General features: G+C 35.5%; 9 non-coding genes across 9 annotated transcripts; 4 read left to right on the top strand and 5 right to left on the bottom strand.

Moving 5' to 3' along the window:
• Positions 1–3,000: 3,000 nt before the first annotated feature.
• TRNAQ-UUG (transfer RNA glutamine (anticodon UUG)) lies at positions 3,001–3,072 on the bottom strand. Its single transcript has one exon. It is a non-coding gene; the product is annotated as a tRNA-Gln (tRNA).
• A 956-nt stretch (positions 3,073–4,028) lies between these two features.
• Positions 4,029–4,102, top strand: TRNAT-CGU (transfer RNA threonine (anticodon CGU)). Its single transcript has one exon. It is a non-coding gene; the product is annotated as a tRNA-Thr (tRNA).
• A 559-nt stretch (positions 4,103–4,661) lies between these two features.
• Positions 4,662–4,733, bottom strand: TRNAQ-UUG (transfer RNA glutamine (anticodon UUG)). The gene has a single exon. It is a non-coding gene; the product is annotated as a tRNA-Gln (tRNA).
• A 1,588-nt stretch (positions 4,734–6,321) lies between these two features.
• On the bottom strand, positions 6,322–6,393 carry TRNAQ-UUG (transfer RNA glutamine (anticodon UUG)). Its single transcript has one exon. It is a non-coding gene; the product is annotated as a tRNA-Gln (tRNA).
• A 956-nt stretch (positions 6,394–7,349) lies between these two features.
• On the top strand, positions 7,350–7,423 carry TRNAT-CGU (transfer RNA threonine (anticodon CGU)). The gene has a single exon. It is a non-coding gene; the product is annotated as a tRNA-Thr (tRNA).
• A 558-nt stretch (positions 7,424–7,981) lies between these two features.
• TRNAQ-UUG (transfer RNA glutamine (anticodon UUG)) lies at positions 7,982–8,053 on the bottom strand. Its single transcript has one exon. It is a non-coding gene; the product is annotated as a tRNA-Gln (tRNA).
• Positions 8,054–9,009: 956 nt separating this feature from the next.
• Positions 9,010–9,083, top strand: TRNAT-CGU (transfer RNA threonine (anticodon CGU)). Its single transcript has one exon. It is a non-coding gene; the product is annotated as a tRNA-Thr (tRNA).
• A 558-nt stretch (positions 9,084–9,641) lies between these two features.
• On the bottom strand, positions 9,642–9,713 carry TRNAQ-UUG (transfer RNA glutamine (anticodon UUG)). The gene has a single exon. It is a non-coding gene; the product is annotated as a tRNA-Gln (tRNA).
• A 10,920-nt stretch (positions 9,714–20,633) lies between these two features.
• Positions 20,634–20,707, top strand: TRNAM-CAU (transfer RNA methionine (anticodon CAU)). The gene has a single exon. It is a non-coding gene; the product is annotated as a tRNA-Met (tRNA).
• Positions 20,708–25,994: the final 5,287 nt, after the last annotated feature.

Below are 25,994 nucleotides of genomic sequence, written 5' to 3'. Positions count from 1 at the left end.
AATTGACAGTTTTTCTGTATTGTCATATTTGCATATCAGCCGCTTACAATTGTTTCAAGCTTTATAACAAAGGACTGCCTTTTTTTATAGACCAAGGATGAAAGTCTCTTGTGAGTTAAGTCTGATTATGACATCACAATTTGTAAATTAAGCTATAGTATGATTACAGAGTGTAGACTGAACAAAAAGTGCTTTCCTATAGATTGAAGTTTGTATTTTCTTAAGCTTTGCATTCCAAAATGTGCTAGCATTCTCTATTTCCAAAGGGCACATAAAGCTACTTCCCCTTTATATATTTTTTGTGTTAAAAGTTATTTATACACAACTTGGTAAAACATACTAAATTTAACACATAATGAATTACATCCTGGGATTATCTTTATCAACAATCTGTAAATGGATAAGAAAGATTGTGCATTAGATTTATCAGATTGATTTTGCTTAGAATTGCATTTACTCCTTGTCTAAATTGTCTATTTTTATACTATTATTAGATGCATTAATCTTTGTTGTTATCCTATCTAATCATTTTTTTTATTTTGCAATGTGGAAAGAAACTGGTGCATTTTTATGATACCCATGCTTCAATTGACTCTATGGCTTAAGCTGTTCCTTGAAAAATTAAATGCTATGCAAACAAAACATGTTCTGTGCTTTGAGGTACATTTGCCAGTTTTGTGTTTGCTTCTAGTAACATCTGTGGCCAGTTAGCTCAGTTGATTAAAGCATGGTGCTTGTAATGCCACGGTCATGGGTTCGATCCCTGTCTTGGCTACTTGCTTTTCTTGGTTGACAAGAATGGAATAAGCTCATCGGTGTAGCATGAATACTTGAAAACATAATAGACACATATATCACAAAATCTCTTCAAATCCATATCAGAAGCCAGCATGAGTGTCATCCTTTGGCTGATGAAGATTTTTATCTACATGGCTCATTGACTTTTGTCTCAAATCGAGCAATATGGCATACCTAAGATTTGCAAGGGCAAATTAATCAGTTATTATATTGCTGCTCAAACATAGAGGGCACTAGGTGTTACTAGAAGAAGAAGATACGTTCTCCCCTCCCATTAGTGCACACTGAAGTAAAAAAATTAAAATGGAGAATTTCTAAACACCAGAGCACAAGTAATGGATCTCAGCATTCTTATTGCTATTGCATCTTTTCTTATTTCCAAATATTTGACATACTTCTGATTTGAAAAGTTTAAAAATGAGTTTAGACAAAGGACACCACTGAAAATGATGGAATTTATATGAATTGTAAATGAAGATTTGCAATACTCATACTTTGAATGAAAATGGAGCTTTAAACAAAAGGAGAAATAATCAACATTAGGTCCCACCGAGATTGGAACTCGGATTACTAGATTCAAAGTCCAGAGTGCTAACCATTACACCATGAAACCCTCAACTGAGCAAAGACTTCTACTGAACTGAGCTCATCTTTTAAATGCAAAGAAATGAAATTCAATACTTTATATATATGATTTCAAGTTTCTAATAAGCTCAGGGATGCAATAGGTGTTATGTAGAATATTTTTCTAAAACCAATGATAATATATAAAAAGTAACCTATTTATAAGGAGAAGATAAATACTAGAAACCCAAATGCCTAGGACCAATTTCAGTTGGAGCATCACCCCTTATGTTATCCTAGCATTGAATTGACAGTTTTTCTGTATTGTCATATTTGCATATCAGCCACTTACAATTGTTTCAAGCTTTATAACAGAGGACTGCCTTTTTTATAGACCAAGGATGAAAGTCTCTTGTGAGTTAAGTCTGATTATGACATCACAATTTGTAAATTAAGCTATAGTATGATTACAGAGTGTAGACTGAACAAAAAGTGCTTTCCTATGGATTGAAGTTTGTATTTTCTTAAGCTTTGCATTCCAAAATGTGCTAGCATTCTCTATTTCCAAAGGGCACATTAAGCTACTTCCCCATTATATATTTTTTGTGTTAAAAGTTATTTATACACAACTTGGTAAAACATACTAAATTTAACACATAATGAATTACATCCTGGGATTATCTTTATCAACAATCTGTAAATGGATAAGAAAGATTGTGCATTAGATTTATCAGATTGATTTTGCTTAGAATTGCATTTACTCATTGTCTAAATTGTCTATTTTTATACTATTATTAGATGCATTAATCTTTGTTGTTATCCTATCGAATCATTTTTTTATTTTGCAATGTGGAAAGAAACTGGTGCATTTTTATGATACCCATGCTTCAAGTGACTCTATGGCTTAAGCTGTTCCTTGAAAAATTAAATGCTATGCAAACAAAATATGTTCTGTGCTTTGAGGTACATTTGCCAGTTTTGTGTTTGCTTCTAGCAACATCTGTGGCCAGTTAGCTCAGTTGATTAAAGCGTGGCGCTCGTAATGCAAAGGTCATGGGTTCGATCCCTGTTTTGGCTACTTGCTTTTCTTGATGGACAAGAATGGAATAAGCTCATCGGTGTAGCATGAATACTTGAAAACATAATAGACACATATATCACAAAATCTCTTCAAATCCATATCAGAAGCCAGCATGAGTGTCATCCTTTGGCTGATGAAGATCTTTCTCTACATGGCTCATTGACTTTTGTCTCAAATCGAGCAATATGGCATACCTAAGATTTGCAAGGGCAAATTAATCAGTTATTATATTGCTGCTCAAACATAGAGGGCACTAGGTGTTACTAGAAGAAGAAGATACGTTCTCCCCTCTCATTAGTGCACAATGAAGTAAAAAAAAATTAAAATGGAGAATTTCTAAACACCAGAGCACAAGTAATGGATCTCTGCATTCTTATTGCATCTTTTCTTATTTCCAAATATTTGACATACTTCTGATTTGAAAAGTTTAAAAATGAGTTTAGACAAAGGACACCACTGAAAATGATGGAATTTATATGAATTGTAAATGAAGATTTTCAATACTCATACTTTGAATGAAAATGGAGCTTTAAACAAAAGGAGAAACAATCAACATTAGGTCCCACCGAGATTTAAACTCGGATTACTGGATTCAAAGTCCAGAGTGCTAACCATTACACCATGGAACCCTCAACTGAGCAAAGACTTCTACTGAACTGAGCTCATCTTTTAGATGCAAAGAAAAGAAATTCAATACTTTATATATATGATTTCAAGTTTCTAATAAGCTCAGGGATGCAATAGGTGTTATGTAGAATATTTGTCTAAAACCAATGATAATATATAAAAAGTAACCTATTTTTAAGGAGAAGATAAATACTAGAAGCCCAAATGCCTAGGACCAATTTCAGTTGGAGCATCACCCCTTATGTTATCCTAGCATTGAATTGACAGTTTTTCTGTATTGTCATATTTGCATATCAGCCACTTACAATTGTTTCAAGCTTTATAACAGAGGACTGCCTTTTTTATAGACCAAAGATGAAAGTCTCTTGTGAGTTAAGTCTGATTATGACATCACAATTTGTAAATTAAGCTATAGTATGATTACAGAGTGTAGACTGAACAAAAAGTGCTTTCCTATGGATTGAAGTTTGTATTTTCTTAAGCTTTGCATTCCAAAATGTGCTAGCATTCTCTATTTCCAAAGGGCACATTAAGCTACTTCCCCATTATATATTTTTTGTGTTAAAAGTTATTTATACACAACTTGGTAAAACATACTAAATTTAACACATAATGAATTACATCCTGGGATTATCTTTATCAACAATCTGTAAATGGATAAGAAAGATTGTGCATTAGATTTATCAGATTGATTTTGCTTAGAATTGCATTTACTCCTTGTCTAAATTGTCTATTTTTATACTATTATTAGATGCATTAATCTTTGTTGTTGTCCTATCTAATCATTTTTTTAATTTTGCAATGTGGAAAGAAACTGGTGCATTTTTATGATACCCATGCTTCAAGTGACTCTATGGCTTAAGCTGTTCCTTGAAAAATTAAATGCTATGCAAACAAAATATGTTCTGTGCTTTGAGGTACATTTGCCAGTTTTGTGTTTGCTTCCAGTAACATCTGTGGCCAGTTAGCTCAGTCGGTTAAAGCGTGGCGCTCGTAATGCCAAGGTCATGGGTTCGATCCCTGTTTTGGCTACTTGCTTTTCTTGATGGTCAAGAATGGAATAAGCTCATCGGTGTAGCATGAATACTTGAAAACATAATAGACACATATATCACAAAATCTCTTCAAATCCATATCAGAAGCCAGCGTGAGTGTCATCCTTTGGCTGAAGAAGATTTTTCTCTACATGGCTCATTGATTTTTGTCTCAAATCGAGCAATATGGCATACCTAAGATTTGCAAGGGCAAATTAATCAGTTATTATATTGCTGCTCAAACATAGAGGGCACTAGGTGTTACTAGAAGAAGAAGATACGTTCTCCCCTCCCATTAGTGCACACTGAAGTAAAAAAAATTAAAATGTAGAATTTCTAAACACCAGAGCACAAGTAATGGATCTCTGCATTCTTATTGCATCTTTTCTTATTTCCAAATATTTGACATACTTCTGATTTGAAAAGTTTAAAAATGAGTTTAGATAAAGGACACCACTGAAAATGATGGAATTTATATGAATTGTAAATGAAGATTTTCAATACTCATACTTTGAATGAAAATGGAGCTTTAAACAAAAGGAGAAATAATCAACATTAGGTCCCACCGAGATTTGAACTCGGATTACTGGATTCAAAGTCCAGAGTGCTAACCATTACACCATAGAACCCTCAACTGAGCAAAGACTTCTACTGAACTGAGCTCATCTTTTAAATGCAAAGAAAAGAAATTCAATACTTTATATATATGATTTCAAGTTTCTAATAAGCTCAGGGATGCAATAGGTGTTATGTAGAATATTTGTCTAAAACCAATGATAATATATAAAAAGTAACCTATTTCTAAGGAGAAGATAAATACTAGAAACCCAAATGCCTAGGACCAATTTCAGTTGGAGCATCACCCCTTATGTTATCCTAGCATTGAATTGACAGTTTTTCTGTATTGTCATATTTGCATATCAGCCACTTACAATTGTTTCAAGCTTTATAACAGAGGACTGCCTTTTTTATAGACCAAGGATGAAAGTCTCTTGTGAGTTAAGTCTGATTATGACATCACAATTTGTAAATTAAGCTATAGTATGATTACAGAGTGTAGACTGAACAAAAAGTGCTTTCCTATGGACTGAAGTTTGTATTTTCTTAAGCTTTGCATTCCAAAATGTGCTAGCATTCTCTATTTCCAAAGGGCACATTAAGCTACTTCCCCATTATATATTTTTTGTGTTAAAAGTTATTTATACACAACTTGGTAAAACATACTAAATTTAACACATAATGAATTACATCCTGGGATTATCTTTATCAACAATCTGTAAATGGATAAGAAAGATTGTGCATTAGATTTATCAGATTGATTTTGCTTAGAATTGCATTTACTCATTGTCTAAATTGTCTATTTTTATACTATTATTAGATGCATTAATCTTTGTTGTTATCCTATCGAATCATTTTTTTATTTTGCAATGTGGAAAGAAACTGGTGCATTTTTATGATACCCATGCTTCAAGTGACTCTATGGCTTAAGCTGTTCCTTGAAAAATTAAATGCTATGCAAACAAAATATGTTCTGTGCTTTGAGGTACATTTGCCAGTTTTGTGTTTGCTGCTAGTAACATCTGTGGCCAGTTAGCTCAGTTGATTAAAGCGTGGCGCTCGTAATGCCAAGGTCATGGGTTCGATCCCTATTTTGGCTACTTGCTTTTCTTGATGGACAAGAATGGAATAAGCTCATCGGTGTAGCATGAATACTTGAAAACATAATAGACACATATATCACAAAATCTCTTCAAATCCATATCAGAAGCCAGCATGAGTGTCATCCTTTGGCTGATGAAGATCTTTCTCTACATGGCTCATTGACTTTTGTCTCAAATCGAGCAATATGGCATACCTAAGATTTGCAAGGGCAAATTAATCAGTTATTATATTGCTGCTCAAACATAGAGGGCACTAGGTGTTACTAGAAGAAGAAGATACGTTCTCCCCTCTCATTAGTGCACACTGAAGTAAAAAAAATTAAAATGGAGAATTTCTAAACACCAGAGCACAAGTAATGGATCTCTGCATTCTTATTGCATCTTTTCTTATTTCCAAATATTTGACATACTTCTGATTTGAAAAGTTTAAAAATGAGTTTAGACAAAGGACACCACTGAAAATGATGGAATTTATATGAATTGTAAATGAAGATTTTCAATACTCATACTTTGAATGAAAATGGAGCTTTAAACAAAAGGAGAAATAATCAACATTAGGTCCCACCGAGATTTGAACTTGGATTACTGGATTCAAAGTCCAGAGTGCTAACCATTACACCATGGAACCCTCAACTGAGCAAAGACTTCTACTGAACTGAGCTCATCTTTTAAATGCAAAGAAAAGAAATTCAATACTTTATATATATGATTTCAAGTTTCTAATAAGCTCAGGGATGCAATAGGTGTTATGTAGAATATTTGTCTAAAACCAATGATAATATATAAAAAGTAACATATTTTTAAGGAGAAGATAAATACTAGAAGCCCAAATGCCTAGGACCAATTTCAGTTGGAGCATCACCCCTTATGTTATCCTAGCATTGAATTGACAGTTTTTCTGTATTGTCATATTTGCATATCAGCCACTTACAATTGTTTCAAGCTTTATAACAGAGGACTGCCTTTTTTATAGACCAAAGATGAAAGTCTCTTGTGAGTTAAGTCTGATTATGACATCACAATTTGTAAATTAAGCTATAGTATGATTACAGAGTGTAGACTGAACAAAAAGTGCTTTCCTATGGATTGAAGTTTGTATTTTCTTAAGCTTTGCATTCCAAAATGTGCTAGCATTCTCTATTTCCAAAGGGCACATTAAGCTACTTCCCCATTATATATTTTTTGTGTTAAAAGTTATTTATACACAACTTGGTAAAACATACTAAATTTAACACATAATGAATTACATCCTGGGATTATCTTTATCAACAATCTGTAAATGGATAAGAAAGATTGTGCATTAGATTTATCAGATTGATTTTGCTTAGAACTGCATTTACTCCTTGTCTAAATTGTCTATTTTTATACTATTATTAGATGCATTAATCTTTGTTGTTGTCCTATCTAATCATTTTTTTAATTTTGCAATGTGGAAAGAAACTGGTGCATTTTTATGATACCCATGCTTCAAGTGACTCTATGGCTTAAACTGTTCCTTGAAAAATTAAATGCTATGCAAACAAAATATGTTCTGTGCTTTGAGGTACATTTGCCAGTTTTGTGTTTGCTTCCAGTAACATCTGTGGCCAGTTAGCTCAGTTGGTTAAAGCGTGGCGCTCGTAATGCCAAGGTCATGGGTTCAATCCCTGTTTTGGCTACTTGCTTTTCTTGATGGTCAAGAATGGAATAAGCTCATCGGTGTAGCATGAATACTTGAAAACATAATAGACACATATATCACAAAATCTCTTCAAATCCATATCAGAAGCCAGCGTGAGTGTCATCCTTTGGCTGATGAAGATTTTTCTCTACATGGCTCATTGATTTTTGTCTCAAATCGAGCAATATGGCATACCTAAGATTTGCAAGGGCAAATTAATCAGTTATTATATTGCTGCTCAAACATAGAGGGCACTAGGTGTTACTAGAAGAAGAAGATACGTTCTCCCCTCCCATTAGTGCACACTGAAGTAAAAAAATTAAAATGGAGCATTTCTCTACACCAGAGCACAAGTAATGGATCTCAGCATTCTTATTGCATCTTTTCTTATTTCCAAATATTTGACATACTTCTGATTTGAAAAGTTTAAAAATGAGTTTAGACAAAGGACACCACTGAAAATGATGGAATTTATATGAATTGTAAATGAAGATTTGCAATACTCATACTTTGAATGAAAATGGAGCTTTAAACAAAAGGAGAAATAATCAACATTAGGTCCCACCGAGAGTTGAACTTGGATTACTGGATTCAAAGTCCAGAGTGCTAACCATTACACCATGGAACCCTCAACTGAGCAAAGACTTCTACTGAACTGAGCTCATCTTTTAAATGCAAAGAAAAGAAATTCAATACTTTATATATATGATTTCAAGTTTCTAATAAGCTCAGGGATGCAATAGGTGTTATGTAGAATATTTGTCTAAAACCAATGATAATATATAAAAAGTAACCTATTTTTAAGGAGAAGATAAATACTAGAAGCCCAAATGCCTAGGACCAATTTCAGTTGGAGCATCACCCCTTATGTTATCATAGCATTAAATTGACAGTTTTTCTGTATTGACATATTTGCATATCAGCCACTTACAATTGTTTCAAGCTTTATAACAGAGGACTGCCTTTTTTATAGACCAAAGATGAAAGTCTCTTGTGAGTTAAGTCTGATTATGACATCACAATTTGTAAATTAAGCTATAGTATGACTACAGAGTGTAGACTGAACAAAAAGTGCTTTCCTATGGATTGAAGTTTGTATTTTCTTAAGCTTTGCATTCCAAAATGTGCTAGCATTCTCTATTTCCAAAGGGCACATTAAGCTACTTCCCCATTATATATTTTTTGTGTTAAAAGTTATTTATACACAACTTGGTAAAACATACTAAATTTAACACATAATGAATTACATCCTGGGATTATCTTTATCAACAATCTGTAAATGGATAAGAAAGATTGTGCATTAGATTTATCAGATTGATTTTGCTTAGAATTGCATTTACTCCTTGTCTAAATTGTCTATTTTTATACTATTATTAGATGCATTAATCTTTGTTTTTGTCCTATCTAATCATTTTTTTAATTTTGCAATGTGGAAAGAAACTGGTGCATTTTTATGATACCCATGCTTCAAGTGACTCTATGGCTTAAGCTGTTCCTTGAAAAATTAAATGCTATGCAAACAAAATATGTTCTGTGCTTTGAGGTACATTTGCCAGTTTTGTGTTTGCTTCCAGTAACATCTGTGGCTAGTTAGCTCAGTTGGTAAAAGCGTGGCGCTCGTAATGCCAAGGTCATGGGTTCGATCCCTGTTTTGGCTACTTGCTTTTCTTGATGGACAAGAATGGAATAAGCTCATCGGTGTAGCATGAATACTTGAAAACATAATAGATACATATATCACAAAATCTCTTCAAATCCATATCAGAAGCCAGCGTGAGTGTCATCCTTTGGCTGATGAAGATTTTTCTCTACATGGCTCATTGATTTTTGTCTCAAATCGAGCAATATGGCATACCTAAGATTTGCAAGGGCAAATTAATCAGTTATTATATTGCTGCTCAAACATAGAGGGCACTAAGTGTTACTAGAAGAAGAAGATACGTTCTCCCCTCCCATTAGTGCACACTGAAGTAAAAAAATTAAAATGGAGAATTTCTAAACACCAGAGCACAAGTAATGGATCTCAGCATTCTTATTGCATCTTTTCTTATTTCCAAATATTTGACATACTTCTGATTTGAAAAGTTTAAAAATGAGTTTAGACAAAGGACACCACTGAAAATGATGGAATTTATATGAATTGTAAATGAAGATTTGCAATACTCATACTTTGAATGAAAATGGAGCTTTAAACAAAAGGAGAAATAATCAACATTAGTTCCCACCGAGATTTGAACTCGGATTACTGGATTCAAAGTCCAGAGTGCTAACCATTACACCATGGAATCCTCAACTGAGCAAAGACTTCTACTGAACTGAGCTCATCTTTTAAATGCAAAGAAAAGAAATTCAATACTTTATATATATGATTTCAAGTTTCTAATAAGCTCAGGGATGCAATAGGTGTTATGTAGAATATTTGTCTAAAACCAATGATAATATATAAAAAGTAACCTATTTTTAAGGAGAAGATAAATACTAGAAACCCAAATGCCTAGGACCAATTTCAGTTGGAGCATCACCCCTTATGTTATCCTAGCATTGAATTGACAGTTTTTCTGTATTGTCATATTTGCATATCAGCCACTTACAATTGTTTCAAGCTTTATAACAGAGGACTGCCTTTTTTATAGACCAAGGATGAAAGTCTCTTGTGAGTTAAGTCTGATTATGACATCACAATTTGTAAATTAAGCTATAGTATGATTACAGAGTGTAGACTGAATAAAAAGTGCTTTCCTATGGATTGAAGTTTGTAATTTCTTAAGCTTTGCATTCCAAAATGTGCTAGCATTCTCTATTTCCAAAGGGCACATTAAGCTACTTCCCCATTATATATTTTTTGTGTTAAAAGTTATTTATACACAACTTGGTAAAACATACTAAATTTAACACATAATGAATTACATCCTGGGATTATCTTTATCAACAATCTGTAAATGGATAAGAAATATTGTGCATTAGATTTATCAGATTGATTTTGCTTAGAATTGCATTTACTCCTTGTCTAAATTGTCTATTTTTATACTATTATTAGATGCATTAATCTTTGTTGTTGTCCTATCTAATCATTTTTTTATTTTGCAGTGTGGAAAGAAACTGGAGCATTTTTATGATACCCATGCTTCAAGTGACTATGGCTTAAGCTGTTTCTTGAAAAATTAAATGCTAAGCAAACAAAATATGTTCTGTTCTTTGAGGTACATTTGCCAGTTTTGTGTTTGCATTGAATAACATCTGTGGCCAGTTAGCTCAGTTGGTTAGAGCGTGGTGCTCATAATGCAATGGTCATGGGTTTGATCACTGTGTTGGTCTCTCGGTTTTCTTGATGGACAAGAATGGAACAAGCTCATCGGTGTAGCATGAATACTTGAAAACATAATAGACACATATATCACAAAATCTCTTCAAATTCATATCAGAAGCCAGCATGAGTGTCATCCTTTGGCTGATGAAGATTTTTCTCTACATGGCTCATTGACTTTTGTCTCAAATCGAGCAATATGGCATACCTAAGATTTGCAAGGGCAAATTAATCAGTTATTATATTGCTGCTCAAACAAAAAGTGCACTAGGTGTTACTAGAAGAAGAAGATACGTTCTCCCCTCTCATTAGTGCACACTGAAGTAAAAAAAATTAAAATGGAGAATTTCTAAACACCAGAGCACAAGTAATGGATCTCAGCATTCTTATTGCATCTTTTCTTATTTCCAAATATTTGACATACTTCTGATTTGAAAAGTTTAAAAATGAGTTTAGACAAAGGACACCACTGAAAATGATGGAATTTATATGAATTGTAAATGAAGATTTGCAATACTCATACTTTGAATGAAAATGGAGCTTTAAACAAAAGGAGAAATAATCAACATTAGGTCGCACCGAAATTTGAACTCGGATTACTGGATTCAAAGTCCAGAGTGCTAACCATTACACCATGGAACCCTCAAATGAGCAAAGACTTCTACTGAACTGAGCTCATCTTTTAAATGCAAAGAAAAGAAATTCAATACTTTATATATATGATTTCAAGTTTCTAATAAGCTCAGGGATGCAATAGGTGTTATGTAGAATATTTGTCTAAAACCAATGATAATATATAAAAAGTAACCTATTTTTAAGGAGAAGATAAATACTAGAAACCCAAATGCCTAGGACCAATTTCAGTTGGAGCATCACCCCTTATGTTATCCTAGCATTGAATTGACAGTTTTTCTGTATTGTCATATTTGCATATCAGCCACTTACAATTGTTTCAAGCTTTATAACAGAGGACTGCCTTTTTTATAGACCAAGGATGAAAGTCTCTTGTGAGTTAAGTCTGATTATGACATCACAATTTGTAAATTAAGCTATAGTATGATTACAGAGTGTAGACTGAATAAAAAGTGCTTTCCTATGGATTGAAGTTTGTAATTTCTTAAGCTTTGCATTCCAAAATGTGCTAGCATTCTCTATTTCCAAAGGGCACATTAAGCTTCTTCCCCATTATATATTTTTTGTGTTAAAAGTTATTTATACACAACTTGGTAAAACATACTAAATTTAACACATAATGAATTACATCCTGGGATTATCTTTATCAACAATCTGTAAATGGATAAGAAAGATTGTGCATTAGATTTATCAGATTGATTTTGCTTAGAATTGCATTTACTCCTTGTCTAAATTGTCTATTTTTATACTATTATTAGATGCATTAATCTTTGTTGTTGTCCTATCTAATCATTTTTTTATTTTGCAGTGTGGAAAGAAACTGGAGCATTTTTATGATACCCATGCTTCAAGTGACTATGGCTTAAGCTGTTTCTTGAAAAATTAAATGCTAAGCAAACAAAATATGTTCTGTGCTTTGAGGTACATTTGCCAGTTTTGTGTTTGCATCGAATAACATCTGTGGCCAGTTAGCTCAGTTGGTTAGAGCGTGGTGCTCATAATGCAATGGTCATGGATTTGATCACTGTGTTGGTCTCTCGGTTTTCTTGACGGACAAGAATGGAACAAGCTCATCGGTGTAGCATGAATACTTGAAAACATAATAGACACATATATCACAAAATCTCTTCAAATCCATATCAGAAGCCAGCATGAGTGTCATTCTTTGGCTGATGAAGATTTTTCTCTTCATGGCTCATTGACTTTTGTCTCAAATCGAGCATTATGGCATACCTAAGATTTGCAAGGGCAAATTAATCAGTTATTATATTGCTGCTCGAACATAGAGGGCACTAGGTGTTACTAGAAAAAAAAGATTTGTTCTCCCCTCCCATTAGTGCACACTGGAGTAAAAAAAAAAAAATGGAGAATTTCTAAACACCAGAGCACAAGTAATGGATATCAGCATTCTTATTGCATCTTTTCTTGTTTCCAAATATTTGACATACTTCTGAATTGAAAAGTTTAAAAATGAGTTTAGACAAAGGACACCACTGAAAATGATGGAATTTATATGAATTGTAAATGAAGATTTGCAATACTCATACTTTGAATGAAAATGGAGCTTTAATCAAAAGGAGAAATAATCAACATTAGGTCACACTGAGATTTGAACTCGGATTACTGGATTTAAAGTCCAGTGTGCTAACCATTACACCATGGAACCCTCAACACATAAGAGACTTCTACTGAACTGAGCTCATCTTTTAAATGCAAAGAAAAGAAATTCAATACTTTTTATATATGATTTCAAGTTTCTAATAAGCTCAGGGATGCAATAGGTGTTATGTAGAATATTTGTCTAAAACCAATGATAATATATAAAAAGTAACCTATTTTTAAGGAGAAGATAAATACTAGAAACCCAAATGCCTAGGACCAATTTCAGTTGGAGCATCACCCCTTATGTTATCCTAGCATTGAATTGACAGTTTTTCTGTATTGTCATATTTGCATATCAGCACTTACAATTGTTTCAAGCTTTATAACAGAGGACTGCCTTTTTTTATAGATTAAGGATGAAAGTCTCTTGTGAGTTAAGTCTGATTATGACATCACAATTTGTAAATTAAGCTATAGTATGATTACAGAGTGTAGACTGAACAAAAAGTGCTTTCCTATGGATTGAAGTTTGTATTTTCTTAAGCTTTGCATTCCAAAATGTGCTAGCATTCTCTATTTCCAAAGGGCATATTAAGCTACTTCCCCATTATATATTTTTTGTGTTAAAAGTTATTTATACACAACTTGGTAAAACATACTAAATTTAACACAAAATGAATTACATCCTGGGATTATCTTTATCAACAATCTGTTAATGGATAAGAAAGATTGTGCATTATATTTATCAGATTGATTTTGCTTAGAATTGCATTTACTCCTTGTCTAAATTGTCTATTTTTATACCATTATTAGATGCATTAATCTTTGTTGTTATCCTATCTAATCATTTTTTTATTTTGCAATGTGGAAAGAAACTGGTGCATTTTTATGATACCCATGCTTCAAGTGACTCTATGGCTTAAGCTGTTCCTTGAAAAATTAAATGCTAAGCAAACAAAATATGTTCAGTGCTTTGAGGTACATTTGCCAGTTTTGTGTTTGCTTCTAGTAACGTCTGTGGCCAGTTAGCTCAGTTGGTTAGAGCGTGGCGCTCGTAATGCCACGATCATGGGTTCGATCCCTGTATTACCTACTTGCTTTTCCTGATGGACAAGAATGGAATAAGCTCATCGGTGTAGCATGAATACTTGAAAACATAATAGACACATATATCACAAAATCTCTTCAAATCCATATCAGAAGACAGCATGAGTGTCATCCTTTGGCTGATGAAGATTTTTCTCTACATGGCTCATTGACTTTTGTCTCAAATCGAGCAATATGGCATACCTAAGATTTGCAAGGGCAAATTAATCAGTTATTATATTGCTGCTCAAACATAGAGGGCACTAGGTGTTACTAGAAGAAGAAGATATGTTCTCCCCTCTCATTAGTGCACACTGAAGTAAAAAAAATTAAAATGGAGAATTTCTAAACACCAGAGCACAAGTAATGGATCTCTGCATTCTCATTGCATCTTTTCTTATTTCCAAATATTTGACATACTTCTGATTTGAAAAGTTAAAAAATTAGTTTAGACAAAGGACACCACTGAAAATGATGGAATTTATATGAATTGTAAATGAAGATTTGCAATACTCATACTTTGAATGAAAATGGTACTTTAAACAAAATGAGAAATAATCAACATTAGGTCCCACCGAGATTTGGATTCGGATTACTGGATTCAAAGTCGAGAGTGCTAACCATTACACCATGGAACCCTCAACTGAGCAAAGACTTCTACTGAACTGAGCTCATCTTTTAAATGCAAAGAAAAGAAATTCAATACTTTATATATATGATTTCAAGTTTCTAATAAGCTCAGGGATGCAATAGGTGTTATGTAGAATATTTGTCTAAAACCAATGATAATATATAAAAAGTAACCTATTTTTAAGGAGAAGATAAATACTAGAAACCCAAATGCCAAGGACCAATTTCTGTTGGAGCATCACCCCTTATGTTATCCTAGCATTGAATTGACAGTTTTTCTGTATTGTCATATTTGCATATCAGCCGCTTACAATTGTTTCAAGCTTTATAACAGAGAACTGCCTTTTTTTATAGATTAAGGATGAAAGTCTCTTGTGAGTTAAGTCTGATTATGACATCACAATTTGTAAATTAAGCTATAGTATGATTACAGAGTGTAGACTGAACAAAAAGTGCTTTCCTATGGATTGAAGTTTGTATTTTCTTAAGATTTGCATTCCAAAATGTGCTAGCATTCTCTATTTCCAAAGGGCATATTAAGCTAATTCCCCATTATATATTTTTTGTGTTAAAAGTTATTTATGCACAACTTGGTAAAACATACTAAATTTAACACATAATTAATTACATCCTGGGATTATCTTTATCAACAATCTGTAAATGGATAAGAAAGATTGTGCTTTAGATTTATCAGATTAATTTTGCTTAGAATTGCATTAACTCCTTGTCTAAATTGTCTATTTTTATACTATTATTAGATGCATTAATCTTTGTTGTTGTCCTATCTAATATTTTTTTTTTATTTTGCAATGTGGAAAGAAACTGGTGCATTTTTATGATACCCATGCTTCAAGTGACTCTATGGCTTAAGCTGTTCCTTGAAAAATTAAATACAATTCAAACAAATTATGTTCTGTGCTTTGAGGTACATTTGCCAGTTTTGTGTTTGCTTCTAGTAACATCTGTGTCCAGTTAGCTCAATTGGTTAGAGCGTGGTGCTCATAATGCCAAGCTCATGGGTTCGATCCCTGTATTGGCTACTTGCTTTTCTTGATGGACAAGAATGGAATAAGCACATCGGTGTAGCATGAATACTTGAAAACATAACAGACACATATATCACAAAATCTCTTCAAATCCATATCAGAAGCCAGCATGAATGTCATCCTTTGGCTGATGAAGATTTTTCTCTACATGGCTCATTGACTTTTGTCTCAAATCGAGCATTATGGCAAAACTAAGATTTGCAAGGGCAAATTAATCAGTTATTATATTGCTGCTCGAACATAGAGGGCACTAGGTGTTACTAGAAAAAAAAGATTTGTTCTCCCCTCCCATTAGTGCACACTGGAGTAAAAAAAAAATTAAAATGGAGAATTTCTAAACACCAGAGCACAAGTAATGGATCTCAGCATTCTTATTGCATGTTTCCTTATTTCCAAATATTTGACATACTTCTGATTTGAAAAGTTTAAAAATGAGTTTAGACAAAGGACACCACTGAAAATGATGGAATTTATATGAATTGTAAATGAAGATTTGCAATACTCATACTTTGAATGAAAATGGAGCTTTAATCAAAAGGAGAAATAATCAACATTAGGTCACACTGAGATTTGAACTCAGATTACTGGATTCAAAGTCCAGAGTACTAACCATTACACCATGGAACCCTCAACAGAGCAAAGATTTCTACTGAACTGAGCTCATCTTTTAAATGCAAAGAAAAGAAATTCAATACTTTTTATATATGATTTCAAGTTTCTAATAAGCTCAGGGATGCAATAGGTGTTATATAGAATATTTGTCTAAAACCAATGATAATATATAAAAAGTAACCTATTTTTAAGGAGAAGATAAATACTAGAAACCCAAATGCCTAGGACCAATTTCAGTTGGAGCATCACCCCTTATGTTATCCTAGCATTGAATTGACAGTTTTTCTGTATTGTCATATTTGCATATCAGCCACTTACAATTGTTTCAAGCTTTATAACAGAGGACTGCCTTTTTTATAGATTAAGGATGAAAGTCTCTTGTGAGTTAAGTCTGATTATGACATCACAATTTGTAAATTAAGCTATAGTATGATTACAGAGTGTAGACTGAACAAAAAGTGCTTTCCTATGGATTGAAGTTTGTATTTTCTTAAGCTTTGCATTCCAAAATGTGCTAGCATTCTCTATTTCCAAAGGGCATATTAAGCTACTTCCCCATTATATATTTTTTGTGTTAAAAGTTATTTATACACAACTTGGTAAAACATACTAAATTTAACACAAAATGAATTACATCCTGGGATTATCTTTATCAACAATCTGTTAATGGATAAGAAAGATTGTGCATTATATTTATCAGATTGATTTTGCTTAGAATTGCATTTACTCCTTGTCTAAATTGTCTATTTTTATACCATTATTAGATGCATTAATCTTTGTTGTTATCCTATCTAATCATTTTTTTATTTTGCAATGTGGAAAGAAACTGGTGCATTTTTATGATACCCATGCTTCAAGTGACTCTATGGCTTAAGATGTTCCTTGAAAAATTAAATGCTAAGCAAACAAAATATGTTCAGTGCTTTGAGGTACATTTGCCAGTTTTGTGTGTGCTTCTAGTAACATCTGTGGCCAGTTAGCTCAGTTGGTTAGAGCGTGGCGCTCGTAATGCCACGGTCATGGGTTCGATCCCTGTATTACCTACTTGCTTTTCTTGATGGACAAGAATGGAATAAGCTCATCGGTGTAGCATGAATACTTGAAAACATAATAGACACATATATCACAAAATCTCTTCAAATCCATATCAGAAGCCAGCATGAGTGTCATCCTTTGGCTGATGAAGATTTTTCTCTACATGGCTCATTGACTTTTGTCTCAAATCGAGCAATATGGCATACCTAAGATTTGCAAGAGCAAATTAATCAGTTATTATATTGCTGCTCAAACATAGAGGGCACTAGGTGTTACTAGAAGAAGAAGATATGTTCTCCCCTCTCATTAGTGCACGCTGAAGTTAAACAAATTAAAATGGAGAATTTCTAAACACCAGAGCACAAGTCATGGATCACTGAATTCTTATTGCATCTTCTTCTTATTTCCAAATTTTTGACATACTTCTGATTTGAAAAATTAAAAAATGAGTTTATACAAAGGACACCACTGAAAATGATGGAATTTATATGAATTGTAAATGAAGATTTGCAATACTCATACTTTGAATGAAAATGGAACTTTAAGCAAAATGAGAAATAATCAACATTAGGTCCCACCGAGATTTGGACTCGGATTACTGGATTCAAAGTTGAGAGTGCTAACCATTACACCATGGAACCCTCAACTGAGCAAAGACTTCTACTGAATTGAGCTCATCTTTTGAATGCAAAGAAAAGAAATTCATTACTTTATATATATGATTTCAAGTTTCTAATAAGCTCAGGGATGCAATAGGTGTTATGTAGAATATTTGTCTAAAACCAATGATAATATATAAAAAGTAACCTATTTTTAAGGAGAAGATAAATACTAGAAACCCAAATGCCTAGGACCAATTTCAGTTGGAGCATCACCCCTTATGTTATCCTAGCATTGAATTGACAGTTTTTCTGTATTGTCACATTTGTATATCAGCGGCTTACAATTGTTTCAAGCTTTATAACAGAGAACTGCCTTTTTTTATAGATTAAGGATGAAAGTCTCTTGTGAGTTAAGTCTGATTATGACATCACAATTTGTAAATTAAGCTATAGTATGATTACAGAGTGTAGACTGAACAAAAAGTGCTTTCCTATGGATTGAAGTTTGTATTTTCTTAAGCTTTGCATTCCAAAATGTGCTAGCATTCTCTATTTCCAAAGGGCATATTAAGCTAATTCCCCATTATATATTTTTTGTGTTAAAAGTTATTTATACACAACTTGGTAAAACATACTAAATTTAACACATAATGAATTACATCCTGGGATTATCTTTATCAACAATCTGTAAATGGATAAGAAAGATTGTGCTTTAGATTTATCAGATTAATTTTGCTTAGAATTGCATTAACTCCTTGTCTAAATTGTCTATTTTTATACTATTATTAGATGCATTAATCTTTGTTGTTGTCCTATCTAATATTTTTTCTTTATTTTGCAATGTGGAAAGAAACCGGTGCATTTTTATGATACCCATGCTTCAAGTGACTCTATGGCTTAAACTGTTCCTTGAAAAATTAAATACAATTCAAACAAATTATGTTCTGTGCTTTGAGGTACATTTGCCAGTTTTGTGTTTGCTTTTAGTGATGTCTGTGGCCAGTTAGCTCAGTTGGTTAGCGCGTGGCGATCGTAATGCCAAGGTCATGGGTTCGATCCCTGTATTGGCCATTTGCTTTTCTTGATGGACAAGAATGGAATAAGCTCATCGGTGTAGCATGAATACTTGAAAACATAATAGACACATATATCACAAAATCTCTTCAATACCATATCAGAAGACAGCATGAGTGTCATCCTTTGGCTGACGAATATTTTTCTCTACATGGCTCATTGACTTTTGTCTCAAATCGAGCAATATGGCATACCTAAGATTTGCAAGGGCAAATTAGTCAGTTATTATATTGCTGCTCAAACATAGAGGGCACTAGGTGTTACTAGAAGAAGAAGATACGTTCTCCCCTCCCATTAGTGCACACTGAAGTAAAAAAAATTAAAATGGAGAATTTCTAAACACCAGAGCACAAGTAATGGATCTCAGCATTCTTATTGCATGTTTCCTTATTTCCAAATATTTGACATACTTCTGATTTGAAAAGTTTAAAAATGAGTTTAGACAAAGGACACCACTGAAAATGATGGAATTTATATGAATTGTAAATGAATATTTGCAATACTCATACTTTGAATGAAAATGGAGCTTTAAACAAAAGAAGAAAAAATCAACATTAGGTCCCACCGAGATATGAATTCAGATTACTGGATTCAAAGTCGAGAGTGCTAACCATTACACCATGGAACCCTCAACTGAGGAAAGACTTCTACTGAACTGAGCTCATCTTTTAAATGCAAAGAAAAGAAATTCAATACTTTATATATATGATTTCAAGTTTCTAATAAGCTCAGGGATGCAATAGGTGTTATGTAGAATATTTGTCTAAAACCAATGATAATATATAAAAAGTGACCTATTTTTAAGGAGAAGATAAATACTAGAAACCCAAATGCCTAGGACCAATTTCAGTTGGAGCATCACCCCTTATAGTATCCTAGCATTGAATTGACAGTTTTTCTGTATTGTCATATTTGCATATCAGCCGCTTACAATTGTTTCAAGCTTTATAACAGAGGACTGCCTTTTTTTATAAACCAAGGATGAAAGTAATTTGTGAGTTAAGTCTGATTATGGCATCACAATTTGTAAATTAAGCTATAGTATGATTACAGAGTGTAGACTGAACAAAAAGTGCTTTCCTATGGATTGAAGTTTGTATTTTCTTAAGCTTTGCATTCCAAAATGGGCTAGCATTCTCTATTTCCAAAGGGCACATTAAGCTACTTCCCCATTATATATTTTTTGTGTTAAAAGTTATTTATACACAACTTGGTAAAACATACTACATTTCACACATAATAAATTACATCCTGGGATTATCTTAATCAACAATCTGTAAATGATTAAGAAAAATTGTGCATTAGATTTTTCAGATTGATTTTGCTTAGATTTGCATTTACTCCTTGTCTAAATTGTCTATTTTTATACTATTATTAGATGCATTAATCTTTGTTGATATCCTATCTAATAATTTTTTTATTTTGCAATGTGGAAAGAAACTGGAGCATTTTTATGATACCCATGCTTCAAGTGACTCTATAGCTTAAGCTGTTCCTTGAAAAATTAAATGCTATGCAAACAAAATATGTTCTGTGCTTTGAGGTACATTTGCCAGTTTTGTGTTTGCTTCTAGTGACGTCTGTGGCCAGTTAGCTCAGTTGGTTAGAGCGTGGCGCTCATAATGCCAAGGTCATGGATTCGATCCCTGTATTGGCTTCTTGCTTTTCTTGATGGACAAGAATGGAATAAACTCATCGGTGTAGCATGAATACTTGAAAACATAATAGACACATATATCACAAAATCTCTTCAAATCCATATCAGAAGACAGCATGAGTGTCATCCTTTGGCTGATGAAGATTTTTCTCTACATGGCTCATTGACTTTTGTCTCAAATCGAGCAATATGGCATACCTAAGATTTGCAAGGGCAAATTAGTCAGTTATTATATTGCTGCTCAAACATAGAGGGCACTAGGTGTTACTAGAAGAAGAAGATATGTTCTCCCCTCTCATTAGTGCACACTGAAGTAAAAAAAAAAATTAAATTGAGAATTTCTAAACACCAGAGCACAAGTAATGGATCTCTACATTCTTATTGAATCTTTTCTTATTTCCAAATATTTGACATACTTCTGATTTGAAAAGTTTAAAAATGAGTTTAGACAAAGGACACCACTGAAGATGATGGAATTTATATGAATTGTAAATAAAGATTTGCAATACTCAAACTTTGAATGAAAATGGAGCTTTAAACAAAATGAAAAATAATCAACGGGGCTTAACCCTATATCTGCAGATATACGCAACTAAGATCTCCGTATTATCTGACTATTATGTAGTATTATTTCTCACTCGGTGTGCATTAGGGAACACAGTTTTTTCCTACACAGAATTACCCCTCCCTTTTAGCACCTTAGTGACATTACAATCTGATTGAGCAGCTTTCCATTTTGTGTATAGTACTTAGAGAGGCACAGATGGGTCAGCATTAGGAGGGATTGCTGACTCCATAGTGCCATAGGGGAAGCCAGGGGTATCCCCAGGTAAGCTGGCTCTCAGATGCTGTAGGAGCCATTACCATGTGGCCTTACACTGGGAATTTAACCCAGACATATTTGTAATTATTTATGGGGTGGGTGTGGGGTGCGGTGGCCCCTGTGTCGGTATGGCTGGGCTGCTTCAGGTCGGCACACCCTAACACTTTATTAACACTTATGATTTTCCCTATCACTTTGTATATATTATTTTAATCACACCACTTACATAGCACTTCGGTGCTTCTTATTAACCCCTATTAATTTTCACCTGTGTGCTGACCTGGGGTGGCCGACCTGTGCCGACATCGTGGGGTCCTGCACCCCGGACCCATACCTAGTATTAGGGACCCCCAGTGACGGAGAAGCCTTGTCGATCGGCCTGGGGGCTTAACCCTATATCTGCAGATATACGCAACTAAGATCTCCGTATTATCTGACTATTATGTAGTATTATTTCTCACTCGGTGTGCATTAGGGAACACAGTTTTTTCCTACACAGAATTACCCCTCCCTTTTAGCACCTGAGTGACATTACAATCTAATTGAGCAGCTTTCCATTTTGTGTATTGTATTTAGAGAGGCACAGATGGGTCAGCATTAGGAGGGATTGCTGACTCCATAGTGCCATAGGGGAAGCCAGGGGTATCCCCAGGTAAGCTGGCTCTCAGATGCTGTAGGAGCCATTACCATGTGGCCTTACACTGGGAATTTAACCCAGACATATTTGTAATTATTTATGGGGTGGGTGTGGGGTGCGGTGGCCCCTGTGTCGGTATGGCTGGGCTGCTTCAGGTCGGCACACCCTAACACTTTATTAACACTTATGATTTTCCCTATCACTTTGTATATATTATTTTAATCACACCACTTACATAGCACTTCGGTGCTTCTTATTAACCCCTATTAATTTTCACCTGTGTGCTGACCTGGGGTGGCCGACCTGTGCCGACATCGTGGGGTCCTGCACCCCAGACCCATACCTAGTATTACGGACCCCCAGTGACGGAGAAGCCTTGTCGATCGGCCTGGGGGCTTAACCCTATATCTGCAGATATACGCAACTAAGATCTCCGTATTATCTGACTATTATGTAGTATTATTTCTCACTCGGTGTGCATTAGGGAACACAGTTTTTTCCTACACAGAATTACCCCTCCCTTTTAGCACCTGAGTGACATTACAATCTGATTGAGCAGCTTTCCATTTTGTGTATTGTATTTAGAGAGGCACAGATGGGTCAGCATTAGGAGGGATTGCTGACTCCATAGTGCCATAGGGGAAGCCAGGGGTATCCCCAGGTAAGCTGGCTCTCAGATGCTGTAGGAGCCATTACCATGTGGCCTTACACTGGGAATTTAACCCAGACATATTTGTAATTATTTATGGGGTGGGTGTGGGGTGCCGTGGCCCCTGTGTCGGTATGGCTGGGCTGCTTCAGGTCGGCACACCCTAACACTTTATTAACACTTATGATTTTCCCTATCACTTTGTATATATTATTTTAATCACACCACTTACATAGCACTTCGGTGCTTCTTATTAACCCCTATTAATTTTCACCTGTGTGCTGACCTGGGGTGGCCGACCTGTGCCGACATCGTGGGGTCCTGCACCCCGGACCCATACCTAGTATTAGGGACCCCCAGTCATGGAGAAGCCTTGTCGATCGGCCTAGGGGCTTAACCCTATATCTGCAGATATACGCAACTAAGATCTCCGTATTATCTGACTATTATGTAGTATTATTTCTCACTCGGTGTGCATTAGGGAACACAGTTTTTTCCTACACAGAATTACCCCTCCCTTTTAGCACCTGAGTGACATTACAATCTGATTGAGCAGCTTTCCATTTTGTGTATTGTATTTAGAGAGGCACAGATGGGTCAGCATTAGGAGGGATTGCTGACTCCATAGTGCCATAGGGGAAGCCAGGGGTATCCCCAGGTAAGCTGGCTCTCAGATGCTGTAGGAGCCATTACCATGTGGCCTTACACTGGGAATTTAACCCAGACATATTTGTAATTATTTATGGGGTGGGTGTGGGGTGCGGTGGCCCCTGTGTCGGTATGGCTGGGCTGCTTCAGGTCGGCACACCCTAACACTTTATTAACACTTATGATTTTCCCTATCACTTTGTATATATTATTTTAATCACACCACTTACATAGCACTTCGGTGCTTCTTAGTAACCCCTATTAATTTTCACCTGTGTGCTGACCTGGGGTGGCCGACCTGTGCCGACATCATGGGGTCCTGCACCCCGGACCCATACCTAGTATTAGGGACCCCCAGTGACGGAGAAGCCTTGTCGATCGGCCTGGGGGCTTAACCCTATATCTGCAGATATACGCAACTAAGATCTCCGTATTATCTGACTATTATGTAGTATTATTTCTCACTCGGTGTGCATTAGGGAACACAGTTTTTTCCTACACAAAGTTAACCCCTCCCTTTTAGCACCTGAGTGACATTACAATCTGATTGAGCAGCTTTCCATTTTGTGTATTGTATTTAGAGAGGCACAGATGGGTCAGCATTAGGAGGGATTGCTGACTCCATAGTGCCATAGGGGAAGCCAGGGGTATCCCCAGGTAAGCTGGCTCTCAGATGCTGTAGGAGCCATTACCATGTGGCCTTACACTGGGAATTTAACCCATACATATTTGTAATTATTTATGGGGTAGGTGTGGGGTGCGGTGGCCCCTGTGTCGGTATGGCTGGGCTGCTTCAGGTCGGCACACCCTAACACTTTATTAACACTTATGATTTTCCCTATCACTTTGTATATATTATTTTAATCACACCACTTACATAGCACTTCGGTGCTTCTTATTAACCCCTATTAATTTTCACCTGAGTGCTGACCTGGGGTGGCCGACCTGTGCCGACATCGTGGGGTCCTGCACCCCGGACCCATACCTAGTATTAGGGACCCCCAGTGACGGAGAAGCCTTGTCGATCGGCCTGGGGGCTTAACCCTATATCTGCAGATATACGCAACTAAGATCTCCGTATTATCTGACTATTATGTAGTATTATTTCTCACTCGGTGTGCATTAGGGAACACAGTTTTTTCCTACACAGAATTACCCCTCCCTTTTAGCACCTGAGTGACATTACAATCTGATTGAGCAGCTTTCCATTTTGTGTATTGTATTTAGAGAGGCACAGATGGGTCAGCATTAGGAGGGATTGCTGACTCCATAGTGCCATAGGGGAAGCCAGGGGTATCCCCAGGTAAGCTGGCTCTCAGATGCTGTAGGAGCCATTACCATGTGGCCTTACACTGGGAATTTAACCCAGACATATTTGTAATTATTTATGGGGTGGGTGTGGGGTGCGGTGGCCCCTGTGTCGGTATGGCTGGGCTGCTTCAGGTCGGCACACCCTAACACTTTATTAACACTTATGATTTTCCCTATCACTTTGTATATATTATTTTAATCACACCACTTACATAGCACTTCGGTGCTTCTTATTAACCCCTATTAATTTTCACCTGTGTGCTGACCTGGGGTGGCCGACCTGTGCCGACATCGTGGGGTCCTGCACCCCGGACCCATACCTAGTATTAGGGACCCCCAGTGACGGAGAAGCCTTGTCGATCGGCCTGGGGGCTTAACCCTATATCTGCAGATATACGCAACTAAGATCTCCGTATTATCTGACTATTATGTAGTATTATTTCTCACTCGGTGTGCATTAGGGAACACAGTTTTTTCCTACACAGAATTACCCCTCCCTTTTAGCACCTGAGTGACATTACAATCTGATTGAGCAGCTTTCCATTTTGTGTATTGTATTTAGAGAGGCACAGATGGGTCAGCATTAGGAGGGATTGCTGACTCCATAGTGCCATAGGGGAAGCCAGGGGTATCCCCAGGTAAGCTGGCTCTCAGATGCTGTAGGAGCCATTACCATGTGGCCTTACACTGGGAATTTAACTCATACATATTTGTAATTATTTATGGGGTGGGTGTGGGGTGCGGTGGCCCCTGTGTCGGTATGGCTGGGCTGCTTCAGGTCGGCACACCCTAACACTTTATTAACACTTATGATTTTCCCTATCACTTTGTATATATTATTTTAATCACACCACTTACATAGCACTTCGGTGCTTCTTATTAACCCCTATTAATTTTCACCTGTGTGCTGACCTGGGGTGGCCGACCTGTGCCGACATCGTGGGGTCCTGCACCCCGGACCCATACCTAGTATTAGGGACCCCCAGTGACGGAGAAGCCTTGTCGATCGGCCTGGGGGCTTAACCCTATATCTGCAGATATACGCAACTAAGATCTCCGTATTATCTGACTATTATGTAGTATTATTTCTCACTCGGTGTGCATTAGGGAACACAGTTTTTTCCTACACAGAATTACCCCTCCCTTTTAGCACCTGAGTGACATTACAATCTGATTGAGCAGCTTTCCATTTTGTGTATTGTATTTAGAGAGGCACAGAT

The sequence above is a fragment of the Pseudophryne corroboree genome, chromosome 11, assembly GCF_028390025.1.
Source record: "Pseudophryne corroboree isolate aPseCor3 chromosome 11, aPseCor3.hap2, whole genome shotgun sequence".
Classification (NCBI taxonomy): Eukaryota; Metazoa; Chordata; class Amphibia; order Anura; family Myobatrachidae; genus Pseudophryne; species Pseudophryne corroboree.
The sequence above is the reverse complement of the archived record's forward strand: the minus strand, read 5'-3'. Positions and strand labels throughout refer to the sequence as shown.